Source organism: Zingiber officinale, chromosome 4B, assembly GCF_018446385.1.
Source record: "Zingiber officinale cultivar Zhangliang chromosome 4B, Zo_v1.1, whole genome shotgun sequence".
Lineage (NCBI taxonomy): Eukaryota > Viridiplantae > Streptophyta > Magnoliopsida > Zingiberales > Zingiberaceae > Zingiber > Zingiber officinale.
This window is the reverse complement of record NC_055993.1, coordinates 21925580-21934008: the sequence shown is the minus strand read 5'-3', so window position 1 is coordinate 21934008 and position 8429 is coordinate 21925580. Positions and strand designations below refer to the sequence as shown.

Sequence of the window (8429 nt, the reverse complement as noted above, 5' to 3'; positions counted from 1 at the left end):
GACACACGGTCACCAGTAGGAGTGTACCGTGGTTCCACAGGAGATAGAGGTTGTTACCGTTGGGAGCAGCCGAAATCAGTGTAGGAGATCCGCAGTCTTTTGTGACTCGCAGGATATTACAGACCTTTCGTCGAGGGTTGCTTCCGCATAGCTATGCTACTTTCACGCTGACCATGAAGGCGTGAAGTTTACTTGACCGAGGATTGCAAGACCTTCCAAGCGGAGACCAGTGTCGACTTTGATTTTGGTTTTACCTTGGAAGAGGACTAATTTGTCCTCTACACCGACGCTGCCTCTGAGGTATGGGTGCTGCAGCGCAGGTGAGTATTCTTATATGCTTCTCGATAGTTGAGGGAGCACGAGAAGAAAATACTCGGTTCATGATCTGAGTCACGTTATTTTGGCTCAAGATTCGCGACTGTATGATATTACATTGAGATTCTCACCCACCACCCGAGTCTCAAATATCTGTTCATTCGTAGGAACTTAATCTTCAATCGAGGAGATAGATGGAGTTTCAAGTATTATGATTGTACCATTAGCTATCACCGGGAAAAGCTAATGTGGTACCGATGCACTTAGCTAGAGGTCCAGAGGGACTTTAGCTCACACCGAGTTGTGGTCATGCATTTGATTCTGGATTTCTTAGTTAGACATTGAGGAGCGTGATGACAGAGCAGGTGGTAGTCTTGTTACCATAGTTGCTCAGTCGTCGATCAGGACGAGAATCTGAGGGACCCAGTTGTTGAGACCTCATAGAGCTCAACGTGAGGCAAAGTGGTCCATATTATCAGACAGAGGATGTCAGAGGCATAAGACTGCCAGAAGTGTTATGCTGACCGGAGTCGGAGACCCTTAGAGTTCTCCATTTACGACCAGGTATTTCTACAAGTTTCACCCACGAAAGGGGTGAAGAGATTGACCTCAGAGGTAAGCTAGCTCCGCGATAAATTGGACCTTTCCAGATCTCGGAAAGGATTGGAGCAGTAGCTTATCGGTGGGCACTATTGTCGTCCTTGGCAGGCGTTCATGCCGTATTCCACGTATCTACGTTGAGGAGATACGTACCTGATCTGATACATGTGTTGATAGATAATCTCAGTCCTCCTTTCAGCCTGACATTACCTATGAGGAGGTTCCGGTACGGATTCTCGACCGGAAGGAGCGTCAGTTGCGGAACAAGACCATCCGGCTGGTTAAAGTCGGATGGCAGCATCATTCGGACGAGGAGGCTACTTGGGAGCTTGAGGATACGATCCGAGCTCGATATCCCCACCTTTTCACTTGAGGTATGTGATTTAGTTTACCGTTCAACATTTATACTTTATATCTGTTGTTAGTACTTGCTGATGGTAGATAACGAAATTTGGGGACCAAATTTTTATTAGTGGGGGAGAATGTAAAATACCGGAAAATAGGCGAATATTAATAAGGGAATTTTCCGGAATTTTTGGAAATTTTTCGGAAATTTTTCGGAACTCGTATGGACGAGTTAACGGGGATGAAAACGGGGCCCGGGAAAAAGCCTGTTTAGGCGACCCATTTAAGCGAGGAAATATTTATTTTATATTTCCTTTTTCTTTTTCCTTTATTTTTCCTTTTCCTCTCCGTTTCTTTTTCTCTCCCGTGCGTGCCCGACACTGCCTTCTCCCGTGCCCTAAACGGCGTCGAGCGGTTCCCCTCTCCTTCTTTTACTTATTCTTCCGATTCCTCTCTTTTCATTTCTTCCTCTTCTCCCTCACGCGAATCCCTGTGCTCCTCGCTACAGCCGACGATCGCCAGCCGCACGACAGTGCCAACGCCGTGTTCTTCTTGGCCGATTCGTCTCCGCCGGCCACCAGATCTCGGTCCCTTTTCCGATTTGCCGCCGCTGTGCCCTAGCCGTTGTGTCTCGGCCGCGTTTTTTTCCACCTGACAGCGCCGGCGACGCACGAGCCCTTCCTTCGGTCGTTGAGCAGAGCCGCTCCTTCTCTACCCTAGCGCCGGTGCCACCGCCGGCTGCCAGATGCCCGACGCCGCACCTCTGCACAGCCGCCACTTGAGGCCGTGCCACTGTGTACTGATCGCCACGATTCCTCTGCCCTAGGCCGAGCCTTCTTCCCGCTCGAAGCTAGCACAGCGATGTCAGTCGATTACCGACACTGAGTGAGACATAGCTGTTGGACACCACCATCCGGATCACAAGAAGGGTAGGTTGTGCCATTGATCACTACTCTTCTTCTTTGCATGATGATTGGTCATTGTGTTCCTTAGGTTGTGCTGCTTTGGTGGATCTGGAAATTTGGGTGTTGTGGGCTGCTCTTTGGTTCAGCAGCCACTCCTTTTGGCAGTGGACCAGTGATCACGACTGTGATTTTGAGGTAAGGTGTAATAATTTGGAATTTCTTAATGTGATTAGGAATTCGGATACGTATTGAAGTTAGATGATCATGTGGAGATTAATTCTTGTGGGAAGAATGATGGTCATATGATTAGGGTTTTGCCCTAATTTAGGATTAGAGATTTTATTTAACTATTTGGAAGAGTTGTAGCTAAATAAAATATATTTCTATTTGTGACACAGGACTTTGACGCGAGACAAGTATCTTGAGTACCAGTTTGGACCTTTTTGATTGGAGGCGGGTACTTTGACTTATGTCTTTTGATATGCATGATAAAGTGTTTAACATATAGCAAGAATTGTGTTTCCATTTTCGGTTGGTCACTACATGATCTGTTACATGTTGTTTGTTTATTTATTATGCACTGCATGTTATTATTTATCTGACCATACATGCTTTCGGTAGTGACCCAACCATGTGATACATCATGTTCAGGACCTAGGGTTTATATGATACCCTATCTGATTGTGTACCTTCCATATGATACATTGACTTGTGGTACACCTTTTATTTATGTATGGATCTTGCTATGCTATTCATGAGATTGCCATGCTTAGTATCATGCATCATTTGCATGATTTGTCGGCTTCACTATGGTTGAGCCCATCGCCATTACGTATTGCACACACCACCACCACCCATTGGTTAGTGGTATATCAGGAGTGTGGCGGTTCTTTGTTGCTGCTCCGTTGGTTTGAGGCTTGCTGTTGGCCGTGATCGATTCACTTCTGCTTTGGCTCGTTGGCATTTAGTGTAGCGGTGGTGGCCGGATGGTGGACTCTGTTTGGCTTCGTTGGTCGAGACTCGTGGTAGCCGAGATTTTTCCTCCCGTCATTGTGTCTGGAGATGAGAGCATTGAGCTCCCCATTTATGATTTGGGGCCGAGGAGGAGTACTCGACAAGATTTCCCACTCCGCCACCGTCGGAGCAGTGATGTCGAGTCTGCAGTCCACCGTATTTATTCATTCGCATTTTATTGTTGTGATTGCTGCACTTATATGCTGCATTTGTATGGATGCATTTTATTGACATGCATACAGGATTATGATTTCTTCGGTCTGACGACCTGTTACCTTTGTACCTTGATCCCGGTTAGTACAGTTATCTCCTGATTTCGTTTCAGTTGCATTTATTTCCTTCTCGTATTCAGGAGACTGTATGCATGATTAGTGTTGTTTGTTATTTGTTTTATTATGCATATCAGTTGTACCTGCTGAGTGTTGAACTCACCCCGCCTCCATTGTTGATATTTTCAGGTTGAGGCTGTCCGGAGCAGTTCCAGTCGCTGGCCCCCCCCCATCTGCACGTAGAGCTAGTTCTCTACTAGTTCGTTATTTGTTTTATTTTGGCCTTTTTCTATATCAGACTTTGTTTTAGTATTGTCTTTGGATTTTTACTATGGATATTGTATGGAGTGATACCTTTTGATTTTTGATATGATATTGGATTTCATTCTACTACGTGCCTGCCTGGACGGCAGAAGAGGTGAGTTCGTTGGATTTGAGCTTTACGAGTGTAGTAGAGTAGGGTGGATTTCGAGTTAGAGTCCTATTGTTATTGATTACTATTATTAACTGCATGGTTGTGACAGCCAGAGGCTGAATATCTTTATAAACTGCGTGGTGTTTGTTTTTTTTATTTTTTGTTATCATTCCAGCCGCCTGTGGCTGATGTATATGTGATATGTAGAAAGTTTCGTATTGTCCGCCGTACAGGGGAGATGCTGCCGAAATTTTTTCGAACAGAGACTCCTCTGGGGCGTGACAATGTTTGCACTTATTTTTATCTTCTTGAGATGTTTTTCGACAACCAGATACATTTCCAGGTATATTTTCAATGTGCTCCTTGAACCTATAAACTCCCCCTGACATTGTTTTTCCACATAACTTGCATTTAAGTTTGTCGAGATTCTTAAGATCAATCAACATCTCAAACTTCTATATGATATCATTTGACTTTCTTTTAAGATTCCCAATTGTTGAAAATGGATTGCATGTCATTATAATAACCTGGAAAAAAATATATATAACATAATAAAATTTAATTATACAATACAAAATGTAGCATTAACAAGTTTTAGAATATTTTTTTATATATCTTAATTTAATTAATAAAATTTATTAGCTATTTATCAAAAAAATAAATTTTAAATATATTTTTAAATCTGATTTAAATAAATTAATAATATTTATTAGAATTTTTAAATTTTAATATAAATTTAAATTTTTATATTTTTAAATATGATTAATAATTTAATATAAATTAATAATATATAAAAATTTTAAATCTGATTTATATAAATTAATAATGTTTATTAGAATTTTTAAAATTTTAAATCTAATTTTTATATTTTTAAATCTGATTAATATAAATTAATAATATTTATTAGAATTTTTTAATTTTAAATATAATATTTATATCTGTTATATAAATTAATAATATTTATTAAAAATTATATTATATTATTTATATATTTAAATCTGTTTTATATAAATTAATAATATTTATTAAAATAAATAAATTTGAAATATATATAATTGGGATAATTTAATTAGGCTTTATGAAACCGTATTATTGAAATTATCTCAGTTAGGAGTTGTTTGATTTTATTAAATCCTAAAATAAATTATGTACAGTAAAACACACGCCGACGCCACGATTAGACGCCTCGCGGGAGGCGTCCGACGCCGTCGGAAGCGTCGTCGGACGCGTCCAGCGCGTCCGGGAAAGTCCGACGTTGCTTCCAGCGGCACCAAAAGCATCACGGAAAGCTTCCAGTGCCGTCAAACACGTCCTACGACGCTTCAGACAGCTACGGACGCTTCCAGCGGCTGCGGACACGTCTGGCGCCACTGGAGACGTGCCGCGACGACAACTCAATAGGAGAAACAAAAAAAATTAACAGAAAGTCAGAAAAAAAACATAAAAACTTACCGGAGCCACAACGCGATGAAGCCTTACAGCAACGATGAGAAAAGACAAAGCGATGATGAGAGACGACGAAGACATAAGCACGCACGCAAATGAGCAAATTAGTTACAAAATACTAAAACTTAAATATCTATGTCGAGGGTCGCCTAGGTCACCCGCCTGGGGGGTTTTCAACGCAGTCTGCTGCCGCACATTGCCTAAGCGGCCGCCTAGGCCGTGTTTTCGAGCACTGGTAGCAACTAACAGAGCTTGATTTCGAGTTCGGAATCAAAAGTTATGGCCTTCGAAAGATTACTGTGTTGAACCAGCAGTGGGAGGCCTTCAAGCAATGGAACGCGCCTTGAGCTTGCTTTGAAGGCGCCTTGAAGTGATTTGAAGGTGTCTTCTAGTGGATAAAACTTGTAGTTTGCATATTTTATCATCATCGAAGATAGAGGATAATATTTGCTTGTGGAGGCGCCTTGGAGGAGGTTGAAGGCGCCTTCCACAGCCTATATAAGCCCTGTTTGTGCATGATTCAAGACACAACTCTCATACAAGCTTCTACGCATCCAATTGAAGCTTCGACTGCTCTAGCCTACTGTTGTGACTCTGCTACGACATTGTTACGTCTGACTACTACCGAGGAACCGACCGACACCGAGCCTAAGCTGACAATCTTCAAAGATATTGGGTAACGAGCTGTAATTTGTGTGTTTAAGTATTGCAATAGGACAAGTGTAGGGTGTTGCACTTGTTCCGTCCTTTTGTACTCGATTCCCTTTTTCGGAGGTACTGGAAAAGATATTTTAGTGGATTATCCATCGATAGATCCACGGGACCTAAGTCTTGAAATAGGAGTCGTCATAGGTTCCGAACCAAGTAAAACCGAACGTGTGTTATTTTACTTGTTTTTCTATTTCCATCTTTTCTCATAGTTTTCCGTTGTGTACTAAGTCTTAACAACGAAAAAGACCAATATTTCAAAAACCATGTGATTTCCCCCCCCCCCCCCCTGCGACTCGATCCATAAGCTTTAACAAATCCTGAAAATTGATAAGAGAAGTAACTTTTAAAAACCATAAGAAAACTCTAGGTTATCATATCAAATAGTTTATGTTGTTTTCACTTTCTAAGCGAACTAAGAGTAACAATACAAGTTGCCTTAAAATGATTTTTTGTCCAATCTGGCATAAACTACTCAATTTCTAATTTATTCTGAATGTCAAACAATAAAAATTAATTTACCAATCAAAAAGCAATCAAATAGATTGCAACCTTACAATGGAATTATCAATACATTAAAAACTAAATGGTAATGAAATATAGCATTTAAAGAAACGATAAGGACTAAAAATCATGATATAGTGTAGGAAATGGTACAATAGACACTAGATCATACTGAGAAATAATAAAAATAAAATAGTCATGATTATAGAAGTGATAATATGGTATTATGAGTGTTCTCTCATGTGTATCACCTTCAATGCCCATACTTACACATTACTGCAATGAATAGACGGTATATCCCCTAGGGAGTTAAAAATGTTTCTTTTCCCCTTTGATGGATGAGCAATTGGCTCAATTCTATCTACATGCCAATCCTTGCAGGCATTTTCGCAAACAACCTCATTACTATCCTTCCATCAGTTCCACAAATGAGTCAAAAGGAGATACCACTTTGTTCCATCAATTCTCTTTGTTCCTCATTTTGCAATCTTAGCATGCAAGTTAATAGAAGCAACATTAAATATGTATGAACCCTAACTACAAAATGAAAATGTTGGTTGGTTTGTCTTAATGTGCACCTTGAGCTATAAGCAGTGGCATTGCTTCTATAGCCCGTCGCCAATATGATGGAGTCAAAATCCTGGTGTGTACCATCAATAAACTACTCCTCTGCTTGTGAACTGGTTCACTTCAGGGACCACCTGCATAAAACCCTAGATCTCAGCCTCATTTCAAATACTGCAACCATTGCGAATCAGTGAGAAAGAGGCGATAATTTGAAAACTTTGATTCTGCAATGCGATTTGGGAAAAGAAAAAAAAAACTTGATTTAGCAGCTCTTGGCAATACCAATGTCCAGCACAGGAGTGTTACCAATGGAGGCTTTGGGCTCTAGAGGGTCGTGCGATGGCCACTTGATCCCATACTTGCCGGTGTCACCCAAGACGAGCTTGATGATGAAGAGGAGGATGTCATTTCTGCTTTAATTGGAAGTCATTTTAGTAGAAATAAGGCAGCGAGCGACGGGGAGGCTGCGAACAACCCCCTCGCGAAGCCACGAACGGCCGCCTCGCAAAGCTGCGAGCGACCCCCTCGCAAAGCCGCGAGTGACCGCCTCTCGCGAAGCCGCGAGCCGCCTCGTACGACTCACACGGTTACGTGATGGAATCTTCACTATGGAATTGATTGACGAGAGGAAGGAAGGAAGGAAACAGGGTAACTTCACCCAGGAATAGTGTTTGAGGGCAGAAGAAGCAGAAGCGGAAGCGGAAGCGGAAGCGGAAGCGAGGAAGAGGTTTAGGTTAAAAGAAGGGCTTGAAGTGCTGAGAACAAATTAACTAGGTTTAATTTTAATAGGATTCGCATTTGTAAACAAGTATCAGTATAGATAACCTAATATGATTTTTTATTTTTAGAATTAATAAATTTTAGTAAATATCATTAAAAATTAGTAACATTTTAAATAAATGTTCGTAAGAAAAATCCCTCGTTAGAGGTCTTACAATAATGATAAGAGGAATTCTAATATAAAATATTATCATGGATGATAAAGTGCCAATGACAGAAGAAAATAACATCGTTAATGTATACATTAACGATAGATACTAAATCCTATTGCTATTGAACCATTAATAATGACCATATTTGATATTGTCATTAATATTTCGTCATTAAAAATAATTTTTCTAGTAGTGTGAGATGGAACAGAAAATGAAGGACAAGTCACACTCATTAAGTATTGAAAACTCTTACCCTCCGCAAATTTAAAAGACAGCTCATCTACTATGATCATATAAGAAATAGCATTTCTAACTGTGTTTTGATTGAATTTTCAAGCCTATAAATTAGCTTTTACTTTGCTAAACACCTCATTAACTTATCCTCCCACAAAAGTTAATTGACTTTGTA

The 8429-nt window shown here is 40.4% G+C and overlaps 1 long non-coding RNA gene across 2 annotated transcripts; it reads right to left on the bottom strand.

Moving 5' to 3' along the window:
• Positions 1–6700: 6700 nt before the first annotated feature.
• LOC121977452 lies at positions 6701–7853 on the bottom strand. Of its 2 annotated transcripts, none has more exons than XR_006110839.1 (3): positions 7371–7853; positions 7100–7222; positions 6701–7009 (listed from the first exon to the last, which is right to left on the bottom strand). It is a non-coding gene; the product is annotated as an uncharacterized LOC121977452 (long non-coding RNA). The 2 variants fall into 2 exon arrangements; XR_006110838.1 differs by having other exon boundaries at positions 7395–7853.
• Positions 7854–8429: the final 576 nt, after the last annotated feature.